The following is an 18,712-nucleotide window of genomic DNA, read 5'->3' on the forward strand; positions in this document are numbered from 1 at the left end:
TTCTCTGCCCTACCCAAAGTCATAATTTTTTTCTTCTGGAATTTCTTCTAGAAATTTTATAGTTTTAGTTCTTAAATTTGGGTCTGTGATCCATTTTGAGTTAATTTTTTTTTGTATATAGTATGAAATAAGGGTATAATTTTCTTCTCTGCTTTTTTAATTGAGTATCTAATTGTCCTAGCACCATTTGCTGAAAAGGCTATCCTTTTCACCAATGAATTGTCTTGGTACCTTTGTGAGAAATAAATTGACCATAAATGTAAGGATTTATTTATAAACTCTCAATTCTGTTCTATTTCTCTAAATTCCTCTCTTTATACCAATACCACACTGTCTTATTAACTGGCTTTTACATTTTGAAATTGGGAAGTGTGAATACTCCCATTTTGTTCCACTTTTTCAAGTATGTTTTGGCTGCTCTGGTACCTTATATTTCCATATGAATTTTAGGATCAGCTTGTCAATGTCAATTTCTACAAAGAACTGAGATCATATTTTGGTAGTCAGAACTCTTGAGCTGAACGAAGTGGGGATTGGGAGTATGGGAGCAGGTCCAGGCCCTAGTGCCATAGATTCCCACACTTTGTCTCCCACAGTCAGCAATTTTTCAAGAATAAACACTTGTAGGATGGATATATTATTTTGGTCAATTTCCAGAGTGCTGAAGTGGTTGCTTTTGTTAACTTTGTCCAGGTTTATAGTGCTTTCCAGGGAGAAGATTTCCTTATCTCCTCACCCAAGAGAATGACAGAAGTACTACCATGAACTTTGAGAACGATGTATCGTGTATCAAGTACCATGAGCCATGGTACCGTGTACCATGAGAATTGTGTTCCAAACACTTTTAACTCCAAAAGCCCAGTGACATGATATCAATTGATCTATGCAAGTTCAGTCAGAAAACATATAAAACTACCACTTGTCCTTTAAAGATAAAACATATGTGATTGGATATTTTTTTACTTTGTATTAATTATGTTTAGAGTTGTGATAAAAATGACTGAGATTGGGGCGCCTGGGTGGCGCAGTCGGTTAAGCGTCCGACTTCAGCCAGGTCACGATCTTGCGGTCCGTGAGTTCGAGCCCCGCGTCAGGCTTTGGGCTGATGGCTCGGAGCCTGGAGCCTGTTTCTGATTCTGTGTCTCCCTCTCTCTCTGCCCCTCCCCCGTTCATGCTCTGTCTCTCTCTGTCCCAAAAATAAATAAACGTTGAAAAAAAAAATTTAAAAAAAAAAAAAAAAAAAAAAAATGACTGAGATTAAGTATATAATTTAATTCAAATGAATAGATATATAAAGCAAATATATATATGTATACATATACATATATACATATATATATGTATATATATATATGATTTTTATTTTTACGTAAATAGCGCATTTACAATGGGGTAAAAACAGGTCTGTTCTCATATGCCTCTATACATAAGTTTCCAAACACTTGTATCTTAGTTTTAGGTGTAGAATTTAGTGATTTATCACTTACATACAACACCCGCTGCTCCACATAACAATTGCCCTCCTTAATACCAATTACCTATTTAACCCATCTCCTGCCCAGCTCCCCTCCAGTAACCATCAGATTGCTTTCTATAGTTTAGAGTCTGTTTCTTGGTTTCCTCTCTTTTTTTCCCTATGTTCATTTTTTAAATTTACATTCCACATGTGAGTGAAAGTATATGGTATTTGTCTTTGACTGACTTTTTTTTTTTTTGCAGAATTCTTACATATATATATATTTTTTTAATTTTTATTTAAATTCTAGGTAACATATAGTGTAATATTGGTTTCAGGAATAGAATTCAGGGATTCCTCACTTACATATAACACCCAGTGCTCATCAAAACACATGCCCTACTTAATACCCATCACACATGTAGCCCATCCTCCACCCGCCTTCCTCCACCAAACTTTAGTTTGTTCTCTAATGTTCAGAGTCCTCTATGGTTTGCTTCCCTCTCTATTTTTTTTTCCTCTCCATATGTTCATCTGATTTGCTTCTTAAATTCTATGTATGAGTGAATTAAGATAGTATTTGCCTTTCTATTACTCACTTATTTTGCTTAGCATAATATTCTCTAGCTCCATCCACATTTGCTAAATGGCAAGACTTCATCCTTTTTGATGGATGAGTAATATTCATTATGTATGTATGTATACACACACACACCCCATATATTCTTCATCCATTCCTCAGTCGATGGACATTTGGTATCTTTCCATAATTTGGCCATTATTTTTTTTTTTTTAATTTTTTTTTAACGTTTATTTATTTTTGAGACAGAGAGAGACAGAGCATGAACGGTGGAGGGGTAGAGAGAGAGGGAGACACAGAATCGGAAGCAGGCTCCAGGCTCTGAGCCATCAGCCCAGAGCCCGTCGCGGGGCTCGAACCCGCGGACCGCGAGATCGTGACCTGAGCTGAAGTCGGATGCTTAACCGACTGAGCCACCCAGGCGCCCCGGCCATTATTGATAATGTTGCTATAAACATTATTGGTAATGTTGCTATAAATATTCAGGATCATGTATCCCTTTGAATCAGTATTTTTATATCCTTTGGGTAGATACTAGTAGTGCAAATGCTATATCATAGGATAGTTCTATTTTTAAATTTTTGAGGAAACTCCATACTGTTTTCCAGAGTGCCTGCACAGGTTTGTGTTCCCACAAACAGTGTAAGAGGTTTTGCCTTTCTCTGCATCTTCCACAACACTGTTGTTTCCTGTGTTATTAATTTTAGCCATTCTTACTGGTGTGAGGTGATATCTCATTGTAGTTATGATTTGTATTACCCTGATGATCAGTGATGTTGAGCATCTTTTCATGTGTCTGTTAGCCATCTGTATGTCTTCTTTGGAAAAATGTCTACTCGTGTCTTCTGCCCATTTTTTAACTAGATTATTTTTTGGGTGTTCAATTTAATAAGTTCTTTATATATTTTGGATACTAACACTTTATCAGATGTGTCATTTGCAAATATCTTTTCCCATTGTGTAGGTTGCCTTTTAGTTTCTTGATTGTTTCCTTAACTGTGCAGAAATTTTTCTTTTGATGAAGTCCCATTAATTTATTTTTGCTTTTGTTTCCCTTGCCTCCAGTGACATGTCTAGTAAGAAGTTGTTATGGCTGATGTCAAGGACATTACTGCCTTGTTCTCCTCTAGAATTTTGATGGTTTCCTGTATCATATTTAGGTATTTCATCCATTTTGAATTTATTTTTATGTATGGAGGAAGAAAGTGGTCCAGTTTCATTGTTTTGCATGTTGCCGTCAAGTTTTCCCACACCATTTGTTGAAGAGTGTCTTTTTCCATTGGATATCCTTTCCTTTTTTGTCAAAGGTTAATTGACCATACAGTTGTGGGTTCATTTCTGGGTTTTCTATTCTGTTCCATTCATCTCTGTGTCTGTTTTTCTGCCAGCCCCATACTGTCTTGTCACCAGCTTTATAATATAACTTGAAGTCCAGAATAGTGATGCCTCCAACTTTGCTTTTCTTTTTCAAGGTTGCTTTGGCTATTTGGGCCTTTTGTGGTTCCATACAAATTTTAGGATCGTGTGCTCTAGCTCTGTGAAAAATGCTGGTGGTATTTTGATAGAAATTGCATTGAATGTGTAGATTGTCTTGGGTAGCATAGACATTGTAACAATATTTTTTCTTCCAATCCATTAGCATGGGATATGTTTCCATTTCTTTGTTTCACCATCAGTTTCTTTAATCAGTGTTTATAGTTTTCAGAGTACAGATCTTTTACATCTTTGGTTAGATATATTCCTAGGTATCTTAACGGTTTTTGGTGAAATTGTAAATGGGATAGTTTCCTTGATTTCTCTTTCTGCTTCATTATTGGTGTATAGAAATGCAACAGGTTTCCATACTTTGATTTTGTATCCTATGGCTTTACTGAATTTATGTATCAGTTCTAGCAATTTTTGGTGGATTCTTTTGGGTTTTATATATATATATATATATATATATATATATATATATATAGTATGTCATCTGCAAATAATGAAAATTTGACTTCTTCCTTGATGATTTGGATGCATCTTATTTATTTTTGTTGTATGATTGATGAGCCTAGGAATTCTAGTACTATGTTAAATAACAGTGGTGAGAGTGAACATCTCTGTCTTGTTCCTAACCTTGCAGGAAAAGTACTCAGTTTTTCCCCATTGAGGATGATATTAGCTATGGATATTTTTATATGACCTTTGTGATGTTGAAGTATGTTCTCAATATCCTTACTTTGTTGAGGGTTTTTATCATGAACGGACACTGTACTTTGTCAAATGATTTTTCTGCATCTATTGAGAGAAAATTTTCTTATACTTTTTTAAATTAATGTGGTGTCTCATATTGATTGATTTGTGAGTATCGAAACACCCTCGCAGCCCAGGAATGAATCCCACTTGATCATGGTGAATGATTCTTTCAATATACTCTTGGAATCAGTTTGCTAGTATTTTGTTGAGAATATTTGCATCCATGTTCATCAGGGATATTAGCCTGTAGTTCTCTTTTTTGGTGGAGTCTTTGTCTAGTTTGGAATTATGGTAATGCTGGCCTCATAGATTGAATTTGGAAGCTTTCCTTTCATTTCTATTTTCTTGAATAGTTTGAGAAAAATAGGTATTAAAAATGTTTGGTAGAATTCACTTGTGAAGCCTTCTGACCCTGGACTTTTGTTGTTGGGAGATTTCTGATTACTGATTCAATCTTTGCTGGTCTTTGGTCTGTTCCAATTTTCTATTGATTCCCATTTCAGTTCTGGTAGGTTATATGTTTCTAAAAATTAATTTATTTCTTCCAGGTTGTCCAATTTGTTAGCATATAGTTTTTCATAATATTCTCTTATAATTGTGTTTCTGTGGTGTTGGTTGTGATCCCTCCTCTCTCATTTGTGATTTTATTTATTTGGGCCCTTTCTCTTTTCTTTTCATAAGTATGGCTAGGAGTTTATCAATTTTATTAATTCTTTCAACGAACCAGCTCCTGGTTTCATTGATTTGTTCTATTGTGTTTTAGGTTCCATATCAGTAATTCCTGCTCTAATCTTAATTATTTCTCTTGCTCTGCTGGATTGAGGCTTCATTTATTCTTTATCTCTTTCACATGTAAGGTTAGGTTGTTTATTTGAGATTTTTCTTGCTTCTTGAGGTAGACCTTTATTGCTATATATTTTCCTCTTAGGACTGTTTTTGCAGGCCCATCATGTCTTCATTTTCATTTGTTTTTGTATCTTTTTAAATTTATTCTTTGATTTCCTGGTTTACCCATTCAGTGTTTAGTAGCATGTTATTTAAGTTCCATATATTTGTGGTCTTACCAAAATTTTTCTTGTGGTTGACTTCAAGTTTCTCAATGAGTTGTGGTCAGAAAATATGCATGGCATGATCTCAGTCTTTTGTACTTGTTGAAGCCTGATTTATGACCTAGTCTGTGATCTATCTCAGGTAATGTTTCATGTCACTTGAAAAGAATATGTATTCTGTTGCATTAGGATAAAACATTGTGAACATTTCTGTTAAGTCCACCTGGTCCAGTAGTGTTATTCAAAGCCATTGTTTCCTTGTTGATTTTTTTAGATGATCTGTCCTTTGATGTAAGTGGGTTGTTAAAGTACCTTATTATTTTTGTATTATTATCAATGAATTCCTTTATGTTTGTTATTAATTATGTTATATATTTGAGTGTTTTCCATGTTGAGGCCATAAATATGTACAATTATTAGATATTTTTGGAATTCCCCTTTATTATGATATAGTGTCCTTCTTCATCTCTTGTTACAGTCTTTGGTTGAAAATATAGTTTGGGGTGCTTAGGTGGCTTAGTCAGTTGAGCATCTGACTTCAACTCAGGTCATGATCTCACAGTTCATGAGTTCAAGCCCCTCATCAGGCTCTTTGTTGTCAGCATGGAGCTCACTTTGGATCCTCTGTCCCCCCTCTTTCTCTGCCTTTCTCCCACTGGTGCTCTCTATCTCAAAAATAAATAAACATTAAAAAAAATCTAGTTTGTCTGATATAAATATTGCTACTCTGGCTTTCTTTTGACATCCATTTGCATGGCAAATATTTCTCCATCCCTTCACTTCCAAACTGCAAGTGTCCTTAGGTCTAAAATTAATCTCTTATAGGCAGCATATAGGTGGATCTTGTTTTTTTATCCATTCTGGCACCGTATGTCTTTTGATTTATATTCAGAGTAATTATTGATAGGTGTGTATTCAGTGCCATTTTATTACTTGTTTTGCCATTTCTGGATTTTCTCTCTTATTGTCTTTGTCACTTTTGGTCTTTACTTCCCACTCAAAGAGTCCTCTTTAATATTTCTTGCAGAGCTGATTTAGTGGATTGGACCCCCTTTAGTTTTTGTTTGTTTGGGAAATTCTTTATCTCTCCTTCTATTCTGAATGATAGACTTCCTAGATAGAGTATTCTTGGCTGCAGATTTTTCCCAATCAGCATGTTTGATATATCATGCCACTTCCTTTGGCTTACCAAGTTCCTGTGGAGAGATCTGCAGCTAGCATTACAGGTTTTCCCTTATAATTAAGGGACTTCTTTTGTCTCGCTGCTTTTAGGATTTTTTTTTATATCAGTATATTTTGCAAATATTACTACAATATTTCTTGGTATTGGCCTCCTTTTGTTGAATTTGATCAGAGTTCTCTGTGCCTTGTGGATTTGGATGTTGGTCTTATTCCCCACATTAGGGAAGTTTTCAGCTATTATTTCCTCAATAAACCTTCTGCCCCCTTTCTCTTCTTCTGAGACTCCTATTATATGAGTGTTACTACATTTGATGGCATCACTGAGTATGTTCTCATGTTGCAGAATTCTCCATTCTTTTGTTCAGCTTCATTATTTTCCATTATTTTATCTTCTATATCACTTATTTGTGCTTCTGCTTCTTCCACTCTTGTGGTCACTCTATTGCTGTGTTTTGGCTACTCTGTTCCTTAGGTCAGTTGTCTGCAGAGGTTCTCCTTGTCTGCAGTGGGCAGTGTTTGGACTTTGACCAGAGTGTGGTGACTTTTAACTAGATGTACTCTGGTCTGCTTGTTACAGGAGATTTGATGCTTCTTGCACTAGAAATGACTCCCTTCAGGACTCTGTGGGTGATGTGGTGTGTGTAAGAGTATCTGCTGGTCTTCTGGGGAAGCAGCCTACTGCACTGGGACTTAGGCACACTTGCAGGAGAAACACGATATCAGCAGAGTGCAGGGGGGCAGGACTTGGTGTAAGCAGATTAGGCAGCTAGTATAGGTTCTGTGCTGTTTACTGAAGCTAGTTTATGCTGAGAGGCAGGGGAGGGAAATCATGCCAGCCAGCTCCTTTGTCCCCAGAAAGTGCGCTCTTGATTGCTGCTCTCAAGTAAGCACTCAGAGAAGAGCAAATAATCTCCCTTTGTGTGTCCCAGCCATTTTTCAGGTCTCCATTTTTAAGCTGTCTTCAAGTTGCTTGTGTGCCTGGAACAATACAGTGTACTGTGAGCTCTATCCCAACCAAGTCTAGTGACTTTTACAACTCCAAACTTTAAGGACTTGCCATGGTGGGGACCTGTACTCATCTTCTAGGGGAGGGTCTTGCTGTGCTGGGATGGATGCAGGTTTTACAGAGAAGGGCAGTAGTGCCAAAACACAGGGTTATGGGATTTGGTGCAAGCAAGCTAAACAGCCATCGTTGGGCTGAGAAGCCCTCAGCAGGTGTCTCTGTGTCTATGCTGAGGGGTAGAGGAGGGAAATTGCTCCCACAGGCTCCTTTGTCCCTGGAGAGATGTCTCTGTGAAAGCTACCCTTCACAGATGTGCTCTAAGAAAAGGGAACAGTCTCCCCACCACCCCCCCACCCAGTGCACCTTAGACAGTCCTCAGATTTCACCATCTGCTCAGAGTTGCTTGCCTGCCTTTACTCCAGCACCCTCAGGTCTCTATCCCAGCCAAGCCTGCAGACATTTAAAACTCAAGTATTTGAGCTCTGCTGGTATTAGAAACTCACCAAAATCGGACCTCCCCTTTTTTTTCCCCAGCCAATGGCGTTGGGGAAGTGTTCTCTTTGTGTATTTCCCTGTGTGCTCCTTTCTGTCTTGCCTTTCTTTGTGACCAGGGCTCCCTCCCCTCCGCAGCACCCATGATCCCTTCTTCCCCAAACCATGTCTCTGTACTTCCTACCTTCCATGTTGTGGCCTGTTCTCTCATTCTAGTTGTGGAGTTTGTTCTGTCCTCAGGTCGATTTCTTGCGTATTCAGAATGATTTGACAGTTATCTGTGTTTGAAGAACAAGCCTAGTCTAGGGTTCTCCTACTATGCTACCATATTAGCTCCTCTCCTATATATGTTTGATTCCACAGGAAATAATAGATGAATAAACCATTATTGCTGTCTTACCAAAATTCTCCATGTAGTGTTAGAGTCTAAACTAATTGAAGTATAAAGTAGACAGCCAAGTGTGTATCTATTTTGAGCCCCAGACTCATACTATCAATTGACTATTCAAAACCTCTACTTAGATATCTAGCAGGCATCCCAAAATTAACATGTGTGAAAATGAATTTGCTCACCCACCCTTTGCTACTAATCCTCTTTAGTGAGCCCCATCTCAATAAATGGCACCTCTCTCTGCCAAGTTCTCGATACTTGGTAGTCATCTTTGACTCCTTTTTCTCCCTTACCTCATATCCAATCAGTCCTTGAGTCCTCTTAGTTCTACCTCCAAAAATCGTATCTCATATATTTCCATTTGTCTCCTACTCTAGTTCCAAGGTCATAGTCCAGATTATCATCATTAATTGCCACCACTGCATTCTAAACTATCCTACCCTGGGGGTCATCTGGGGGGCTCAGTCTTGAGTGTCCAACTTCGGCTCAGGTCATGATCTTATGGTTTGTGAGTTTGAACCCACATCAAGCTCAGTGCTGTCAGCACAGAGCCCACTTCAGATCCTCTGTCCCCTGTCTCTCTACCCCTCCCCTACCTCAAAAGCAAATAAACATTAAGAAAATTTAAACTATCATACCTGGACTACTGCCTAACTTATTATCCTGCATACCATCCTAGCCCACTAATATTATTTCTCCACACAAGGGGGAAAATGATCTTTTAAAGATGAAAGTATGATCACATCACTTCTCTGCTTAAAATTTTCAGTGGCTTCCCGCCTGGCATATAGTATGATGCTTAATTAAGGGTGTCCTTTAAGAGATGTGACATTCTAGTCCCAAAATAGTCCAAGTAAACAGCATCTCTCACCTAGATTGACATTCCTTTTGAATACAACCTTACCTATCTATTATTGTTTACAGAGAGAATAATTTTTATAAAATGCAAATTTAAATATATCTCTCTTTCTCCTTTATTCAGAACTCTTCTCATGGCCTTGTGGAAAAACTTCAAAATATTTACTTTTGCCCACGAGTTTCTTCATGATCATGCTCCTGCCCATTTTTCCAGCATCATGTCATGCCACCATAATCATCGATTATTACCCTCCAGTCATATTGTCCTAATGTTTCTTGAAGTAGCCAAGCTAATTCCTATACCTTCACATATGATTTCCTTCTGCCCAGAACAAGACCCAATCTACTTTACCTGGCCAAAGACTATTCATCTTTCAAGTCTTATTTTAAATCCTGCTTTCAAAGAGAGGTCTTCCCTGATCCCATAGACTAAGTATTAGTTAAGTGCATCAAACTCTATACATTTTCTTTATGGCACTATTACAATTTAAAATTTTGTTAATGTTTATTTATTTTTGAGAGAGACAGAGACAGAGTGTGAGCGGGGTAGTGCCAGAGAGAGGGAGACACAGAATCTGAAGTAGGCTCTAGGCTCTGAGCTGTCGGCACAGAGCCTGAAGCGGGGCTCGAACTCAAAAACCGCGAGATCATGACCTGAGCCGAAGTCAGATGCTTATCCGACTGAGCCACCAGGTGCCCCTATAGCACTATTACAGTTTTAATTATGTAGTTATTTGTGGATTATTTATTTAATATGAGCATTTTATAAAATCTATGAGTTTAGGGACCATAACTGTGCAATGTCACCAGTACTTTCTAGCACAGTCCTGGGCACATAGTAAGCACTCAATAAATATAGGATAAATGAATGAATGAATATAGCATAGGAATATAAGAGAGAAAGACATTATTTCCTTCCAGGAGGATCTGGAAAGTCAGGAATTAAAGGGAAAATATTCTAGGCAAAGAAACATGTTTGTGTAAAGTCAAAGAGTTAGGCAAGTTCTTGGAATATTTGAAGACTAGTAAGCTACCTTTTGTGACGAAAGCATAAGGATCTCAGTGATATATGGAAGAAGAAGAGAGAATAAGAGGAAGAGGGTTAAGGGGAGATGAGGTTAGATCAAGGCAAAGATCTTTCTGCCTAACTAGGGAATTCAAATGTAATTAAATAAATATTAAGGAGTGACCAAATGAGTTTTTTTTGTGTTTTGTTTTTTTTTTTTTTTTTTTTTTGGGGGGAAGGTAACTAGAATTGGCAGTGTGGATGATATACTGGACAGAGAATAGGGTAAAGAAAAATATGTATGCAAGTAGAGCATACTTGGTGCACAGCATTTGCATAGTAATCTGCATTATTTATAGGACCCTCCTAAACATTTACCATTGTGTATGTGTGTGTAATGTCATTCAGATATATATTATTTAATTTCAGAATTTTCTTTGAAACTTTTGTTAAATATGGTTATAGGTCCTCCTATTATACCCTCATGATACCATGATAATACTAACAATTCTAACAATATGAAATTATATAAGCCTGACACATTTACCTTTTTGAAGTATGTTCATATATACTACCTTATTTGATTTTCACCAAAACTCATAGAGACAGCTTTTCTTATTTTATCAGAGCTTCACACAGGCTAAAAGACCATCCTAAGTTTATATAACTAGCGTTAAGTGAGATGTAGCATTAGAGCTCTTTCCTAAGTCCAAGGCCCTTCTTAATTCAGCACATTTGCATGCATTTTAGTACTGATTTTACTGTTGTTACTTTTTATAACTAATGCTTTTAATAAAGGTTTCACAACAAGTTCTTATAACTTTGAGGTAACAACAAAGATTAGCATTTGCTACCTTTAGGCTGCCCTTTTGAAATATTTCCACAATCTATAAGGCCTAAGCAAAGACTAACCAAAAATTACATAGATAAATGGATTATAAATTTAATTGTCATAAAAATTCAGACGATGGGGTGCCTGCATGTCTCAGTTGGTTAAGCGTCCAACTTCGGCTCAGGTCATGATCTCACAGTCCGTGAGTTCGAGCCCTGCGTCGCGCTCTGTGCTGGGAGCTCAGAGCCTGGAGCCTGCTTCAGAATCTGTGTCTCCCTGTCTCTCTGCCCCTCCCCTGCTCATGCTCTGTCTCTCTCTGTCTCAAAAATAAATAAAAACACTAAAAAAATAAAAATGAAAATTCAAATGATGATTATTATCTATTAAAAATAACACCCATATTTTAGAACTTTTAAAAAATCTAAGGGTAATTTTAAAAGGAACAGAATGACTGTCTACATAAAAGTATTGCTTTGGGTTGGCAGAACAGGGATCATCTCATTACATTTAGAAGGTGAATAAAGGATGGAAAGAAACTGGAATAGAAATGCAAAAAGATGGAAATGCCAATATGGTTGAACATCTTTTGAGAAAGATAATATGGCATGTTTATTATCTGTAATAGTTTTGTTTGGAATGTCTTTTCTAAGACTAATTTTTTAGAGCAGTTTTAACTTTACAACAAAATTGAGAGTGGGGTACAGAGATTTCCCATACACCCTCTGCCCTCCGTACCTGTATAGGCTCCCCCATTGCCAATATCACTTGCCAGAATGGTATTTTTTATTTCTTTTACCAAGGATGAACCTTTCCTAACACACCGTAATTATCCAGTTTATAGTTTACCTTAGGGTTTTCTCTTGGTTTTTATGGGTTTAGATAAATGTATAATGACATATATCCACTATTATAGTATCATACAGAGTGTTTCACTGTCCTAAAAATTCTGTGCTCTGCCTTTTCATTTTGTTACTACTGGAAACCACTGATATTTTTATTGTCTCCATACTTTTACCTTTTTAAGAATGTCATATTGTTGGGATTATACAGTATATAGCCTCTTCAGATTGACTTACTTCCCTTAGTAATATGCATTTAAATTTCTTTCATGTCCTTTAATGCCTTGATAGCTTATTTCTTTTTATTGCTGAATAGTATTCCAGTGTATGGATGTATCACACTTTATTTATCCATTCACATACTGAAGGACATCTTGGTTGCTTCCAAGTTTTGGCAATTGTGAATAAAGCTACTCTACACATGTATGTCCAGATAGCTGTACAGACATAAATTTTTAACTCTTTAAGGTATATACCAAAGAGCACAGTTGCTAACTCATTTGGTAAGAGTATATTTAGTTTTGCAAGAAATTGCCAAACTGTCTTCCAAAGTGGCTGTACCAGTTTCATTTCTGCCAGCAATGTATGAGAGTTCCTGTTGCTCCACATCCTTGACAATGTTTGGTGTTGTCAGTGTCCTACATTTTGGGCATTCTAATAGGTGTGTAGTGATATCTTGTTGCTGGTTTAATTTCTATTTCTCTGATGGCATATGTTGTTGAAGATCTTTTCATGTGCTTACTTGCCATCTTTATACAGTGCCTTTTAACACAGGAAAAAATTTCAAAAATATTCTCCAATTACCATAATATAAGAATTATAATATGAAACTTCTGTCCTGATACTTTTAAACATTAGAATATAATATAGACAGCATACTGAATATTCTTAAGAACTCTTTGCAAATTTATTATTTATATTTGCAAAATTCTGAGTATCTTATAAAATCAAGGTGAAATTAAGGTTAGAAATTCTGAGTGTCTTATAAAATCAAGGAAATTAAGGTTAGAAATTCGAGGTGAAATTAAGAAAAATGAAGAGCCACAGTAAGATAAGCCACTTGCAGAATTAACCCAAGAGACTGCTTGTGAGTAGATAAGTTGATTTGGAAACACCAAAAGTTTTGGTTGAGTTGCAGGGAAGCATGAATAGAATGTGTTGATAAATTTAAAAGGTAAAATCTAATCATTTAATTCAGAAGACTGAATTATCAGAAAGAAAATTACTGTATTAGAGAAAATTGGAGAGCTAGCTGTGAGTTTCCAGCAATGTATAGGAAAGGAAATGCCCTAATTATCAGATTGAAATACTCTAGTCCTCAACCCAGTGTTGGAGATGGTTAGGCAGATCAAATTAACTATTAAAGCAGTAGTCATTAAGAATATCTACTGACTACTTTTCTAATGATTCCTGGCTCACCGTGGTAATATCTTATTATAATTTATTTTTGTATATGTATTATCTGATAGATTCAGAATATGCTGGTTATCAAACTGAACATCCCTGTGTTTACAAATATTTCCCATTATAAACTAATAGGTGGGCATTCTGTTTTATACATTGATATCTTGTAACTGTAGTTAGTTTGAATTAACTTCCCTAATCCTGATACTACTGGAACACTGATGGAATAGTAAATAATGTTTACACAGAAGGAAGGAAATATTAAATCTGTGTGGAAGGGCACATGGGTGACATACATTTACGATCAATAAAACAGTTAGGTAGTGATACAGAATATGCTTATTTTTCCTATTTTTATTGTTTCTGATTGAAATTTCCCTTATGGCAATGGTTTTCAGACTTTATAGTGTAATAACCTGAGGAAATTATTAAAATTACAAATTCCTAGATTTCACTCACTGCCAGAGATTTTGATACACTTAGTCTGGGATGGAGCACAGTAATCTGCATTTTTTAAAAACATCGTATATGATTCTGATCTTGAAGGTTGGTGTACTATACCTTGAGCAGCACTGTTCTACAGAGAATTTTGCTGTCTTTAAATAACCCTGTGGTGCTGAAAGTGTTTTTTCACCGCTGGGCAAAATTTCATTGGTTTATGTTAATTGGCTAAATTGATAACATCATAAACAGTTCCAAGCCTCTGATTGGTAGGAACAATGTATGCAAATCACAGTAAACATTGAGGAAGTAGAAGATGGCAGCATTAGGTGGATAATTGATTTGGGGTGGGGCTAAGGAAATACAAAATGGCTGCCAGCTTCATGGTTCCATGTGCTTCGAAGTAAAGAACAGTAAATAAAATCCTTTGAGGAGGCTTACCCTGTTTAGGAGCAGAAGCATATAGGTAAGTGGTAATGCCAATGAGTAGCCTAGGAAATATTATGCCCCCACCAGATGTCTCCCTAGTCATCCCCAGTAAAACAACCTGAGTAAAAGCAATGTGCTTGCTTTAGAAGTGAAACTTTAGGCCCCTTTCTTTAAGACCTAGATTGCTGCTTCTAAATTCCTGTTACATAGAAAATTTTGGGCTTCCTCTATAAATGAGGAACTATTTAGTTGAGAATGTGCAGTTGGAAGAGGATTCAGGAGGTGGAGGGAGGGACAAAAAGTAAGATTAGGGAATCAGGCAAGAGTGGTATAGGCTGGGGTTATAACAAGGAAGCAGCACAACTAGGGTTGGAATCCATCAAACTCCAAAGTCAATATACCTCTTTATTAGAATTTTCTAGTATTAGTATGCATAAGAGTCACCTGAGAGCTGCTTTAAACATGTAAGTTCATGACCCCTGGGTCTCTGAAGTCCAGAAATATATATTTTTAACAAGTATCCCAGATGGCTGTGATGCACATGGTCAGTTCACATACTCAGAAACATTTTCTCAATGAAAATGGTTCTCAATGTTTTTGGTTTCAGGATTCCTTTACTTCATGACAAATTACTGAGAACCCCAAAGTACATTTGTTTATATGGTAAATAATATCTGATAAAAATAGCTATTGATATTTATGATATTAAAGATGAGAACTAAGAAATGTTTAAAATGCTTATTAACTCATTTAAAAATACCAGTAATAAGACAATTGTATTTTAACTGGATAACATTTTATTAAAAGTAATTATATCTTCCAAATTAAAAATATTTAGTGAACAGTATGTATCATTTCACATTTTTAAACTTCTTTAATACTTACAATAATTCTCATATATGTTTCTGCATTTAATCTGTTGTGATATGATATTTTGGTTGAAGTATATGAGTAAAATAAGGCCTCATACAAATAACATAATTGGAAAAATGAAAACCTTGCAGACCCCTGAGAGGATCTTGGAGAACCCCATGGGTCCTGGGGCCCCATTTTGAGTTATAGTCTTATAGTAATATCTGTTTTTTGCTGTCAGAAAAGTTTTTGTGGGTCAGTCCATTTTGGTCATAAAAGTTTAGAGATGTCAAAGAAGATAGAAAATTAATTTGTTCCATAGATTGTGATGGATTGTTAAATTATTTCATAAAATTTACTCCAATATTGCTTTTATGAATAATTTACTCTGTGAATTTGAAAGCACTATAGAAATATAAAATTAGGGGTCCAGATGTTGGAGCAGAATTTTGTTTAAAGAAATTGGGTTTCAGAACAATGATTCCTTTGAGAGTAGAGGAATTTCAACAATGAGGAAGAATGTATTAGGTGACCAAGTATAGGTAGGAAAGTGTGATTAACAGGGAGCAACCTATAGTTACTTATAGTAGTTATTTACAATTGATTAAGTAATAATAATGGTTAAAGTGCTAATCATAACACTTTAAGGTAGATTATTTCTTTGAGTAAAAGAGTCTTTTGTTTTGGTTAGCATACTTTTTCAAATTCGGTTATTACATTTTCTGTTACGTTAAGTTTTAGTTCTATAACCTAAAACTTACCACCAGTTTAGTGCAAGAACTTTAACAAATATTATCTTATTTTTTCTTATTTTTTTGGTCAACGTGAAAGAACCTGAAAAGGAAACTGGAAGGAACAAAAAGGTGGGAAGGTGATAGGAAAACCAAGAGTGTGTTTAATCCTGGAAGCCAACTGAGGTAAATGTTTCAAGGAAAAGGGAGTCATTCACTCTGTCAATTGATGTCAGTTGATGAGATTAACATAAAGAATGAAAATTGATCATTAAATTTAGTGACATAGAGGTCATTAGTGACCTAGACAACAAAAGTCCTCATGAAGTGGTTGAGATCAAAACCCCAAATTGGTGTGTGTTCAAGAGAGAATAAGAAGACTTGAAAACAATGTATGAACAGCCCTTTCCACAGGTTTTGCTAAAGAAGGGTAACAGAGAAATGGAGTGTTAGATAATAGGAGAAATGGGGTTGAAAGGTGGTTTTCTGTTGTTTTGTAAGTGAAACAATAACATATTTATATGCTAATGTTTTCCTCAAATCTTCATTAGTGAGCACAATACACACAGAATCCTTTCCTTATAAAACTCATAATCTAGTGGGAGGAAATTATATTAAGTGATTACGCAAGTAATTAGATAATTATCATTGCAATGAATATTAAAAGTAACAGTACAAAGTTCCATCAGAGAGTATAATTGTCAGACCTAGCTTTTTCAAGAACATCAAGACAAGTTTCTCTAAATGAATGATATTTAAGTTGCACTTAGGAGGGGAAATAGTACAGGCAAAGACTCTGGTTAGGGGAGAATGTGTCATATCTGAGATATGAAAAGAAAGCCATTGATTTTGAGGTGAGAGAGGAAGGAAGATAAGTGAGGCAGAAGGTAAGGAGGAAGAGATAAGCAGTGATGAGATTATGTAGACTGATGAGATTATTTAGACTGGAGCCTGTAAATTCACTTTGTCTTTTTTTAATGCCAAAAGCATTAGGGATCCTTGATTTTGAAAAAAGTGAACCAGCCAGAATTGAAAAGTTAAAGGTGAAAGAGACAGGAAGCAAAATAGAAAGGTGAATTGCTTGTTCACTATTTATCCTGCTGGAGACAGAACATTAGGCCAAGTCTATATTGTAGCTTCATAATCAGTTATTTCCCAATATATTCAATTTATTCAGTTTTCAGCAACTGAGGGATTTTTGTATAACTTATCAAATCATACAGTAGACAAATCCAATTTAAGATGCCACAAAACAACAGATATCACGCCTTACTTAATGTCTTCAAATGGCTCTCTTTTTTTCCTCTTTTTAAAAATTTTTATTTATTTTTGGGACAGAGAGACACAGCATGAGTGGGAGAGCATCAGAGAGAGAGGGAGACACAGAATCCAAAGCAGGCTTCAGGCTCAGAGCTCTCAGCACAGAGCAGGACTGGGGCTCAAAACTCACGAACATCAAGATCATGACCTAAGCTGAACTTGGACGCTTAACTGACTGAGCCACCGAGGCACCCATCTTTTTTTCCCTCTTGAAAATTAATATACAATTTTTTATTATTAAATTTTCAAGAATGTAGAAAACTTGAAAGACTTTTGCAATGAATACCTATATACTCACAACCTAGAGTCAAGAACTAACATCATTTTGCTGTATTTGCTTTCTCTGTTTTGCTGCACAATTTAAAAGTAAGTTATAGACATCATGATACTTCAGATGCAAATTTTTCAGCATGCATCACTTAAAAATAAGGACGTTTTCTTCTGTACTATCAATATTATAATATTTGAGATAATTAAAAATAATTTCCTGATATCATTTAATACCCATCAATATTAGGTATCTTCAGTGTCCCCTCAAAATCTTTTTTAACAGCTTTGTGGGATATAATTTTAAATGTAAGAGTCAGTGATTTACTGTAAATTTACAGAAGTTGTACAGTTGTTACCACAATCTAATTTTAGAACATTTTCATCACTCCTAAAAAGAAACCTCATATACCTGTTTTTATTGAACCAGGATAAAATCAAAGTTCATGCATTTAATTATGTCTCATTAAAACTTCTTTTTTTCTAGAATCATCTTCATTTTCCTCCATGTAATTGTTATAAAAGACAAGCTGTTTGTTTTATAGAATGTCCCATATTTTGGATTTATCTATGTGTTTCTTCATTATGTCATTTAACTTGTTCTTCAATATCCCCCACCTAGTATTTTCTATTAGATTCTTGATTACATGTATTATGACATACTTGGAATAAAGCCCAAATTTGTAATTATCTTCCTCTTCTAAAATGTACACCTCATGAAGTCACGGACTTGATCTGTCTTGTTTAACACTAGTGCCTATCTCATAGTACAATCTCAGTATATATTTGTTATGTGAATAAGTGAATCGCCTTCATTCAGATTATGTATTTCTGCCATATAGGTTGAACCTTAGTTTAAGTTATTTTAAATTTTAGTATAGTCAGAATAAAGTTCTAGAACCATGATTTATTTTCTAGGCCAGTAATTTGTACTGATGAAAAGTAAGTTTTCTTCCATTTTAGCATGGATAAACATTTTAGATGTTTCATTAATTTTTAGGATATAAAGTTTATTTCCATGATGAGGAATTTCATGCTCAAACATTTTAGAATAGATTAATCCAAAAAGATTACAAGGTTTTGGAAGGACTGCCTATCAAAAGATTTAAGGGATTGCATTAAGTAATCTGTATGCTTCTATTCAAGGTGGTTGAATAATTTCAGGTTAGAATTGACTTCTTGTATAGAGAGAAAGTTATCTATAATTACTGAGTTTGGAGTGAATCAAACAAACGTACTTGAACCTTCAGATTTCTGAATCTTCAGATTTAGGCAGTTATATAGGCAGATTATTTCAGTGTCAGTAAAATGGTAAAAAAGATTCAGAAGAGTCTAAGTAAAAATAGCT

The 18,712-nt window shown here is 35.5% G+C and overlaps 1 protein-coding gene across 1 annotated transcript in view; it reads left to right on the forward strand.

The window, feature by feature from the left end:
- FAM133A (family with sequence similarity 133 member A) overlaps positions 1 to 18,712 on the forward strand; it is a 52,530-nt gene that overhangs the window by 20,019 nt on the left and 13,799 nt on the right. The window contains 1 exon segment of the mRNA XM_045470875.1: positions 15,878 to 15,963. The gene's annotated coding sequence lies outside the window, so the exon portion shown is untranslated.

The sequence above is a fragment of the Leopardus geoffroyi genome, chromosome X (genome assembly GCF_018350155.1).
Source record: "Leopardus geoffroyi isolate Oge1 chromosome X, O.geoffroyi_Oge1_pat1.0, whole genome shotgun sequence".
NCBI classification, from domain to species: domain Eukaryota; kingdom Metazoa; phylum Chordata; class Mammalia; order Carnivora; family Felidae; genus Leopardus; species Leopardus geoffroyi.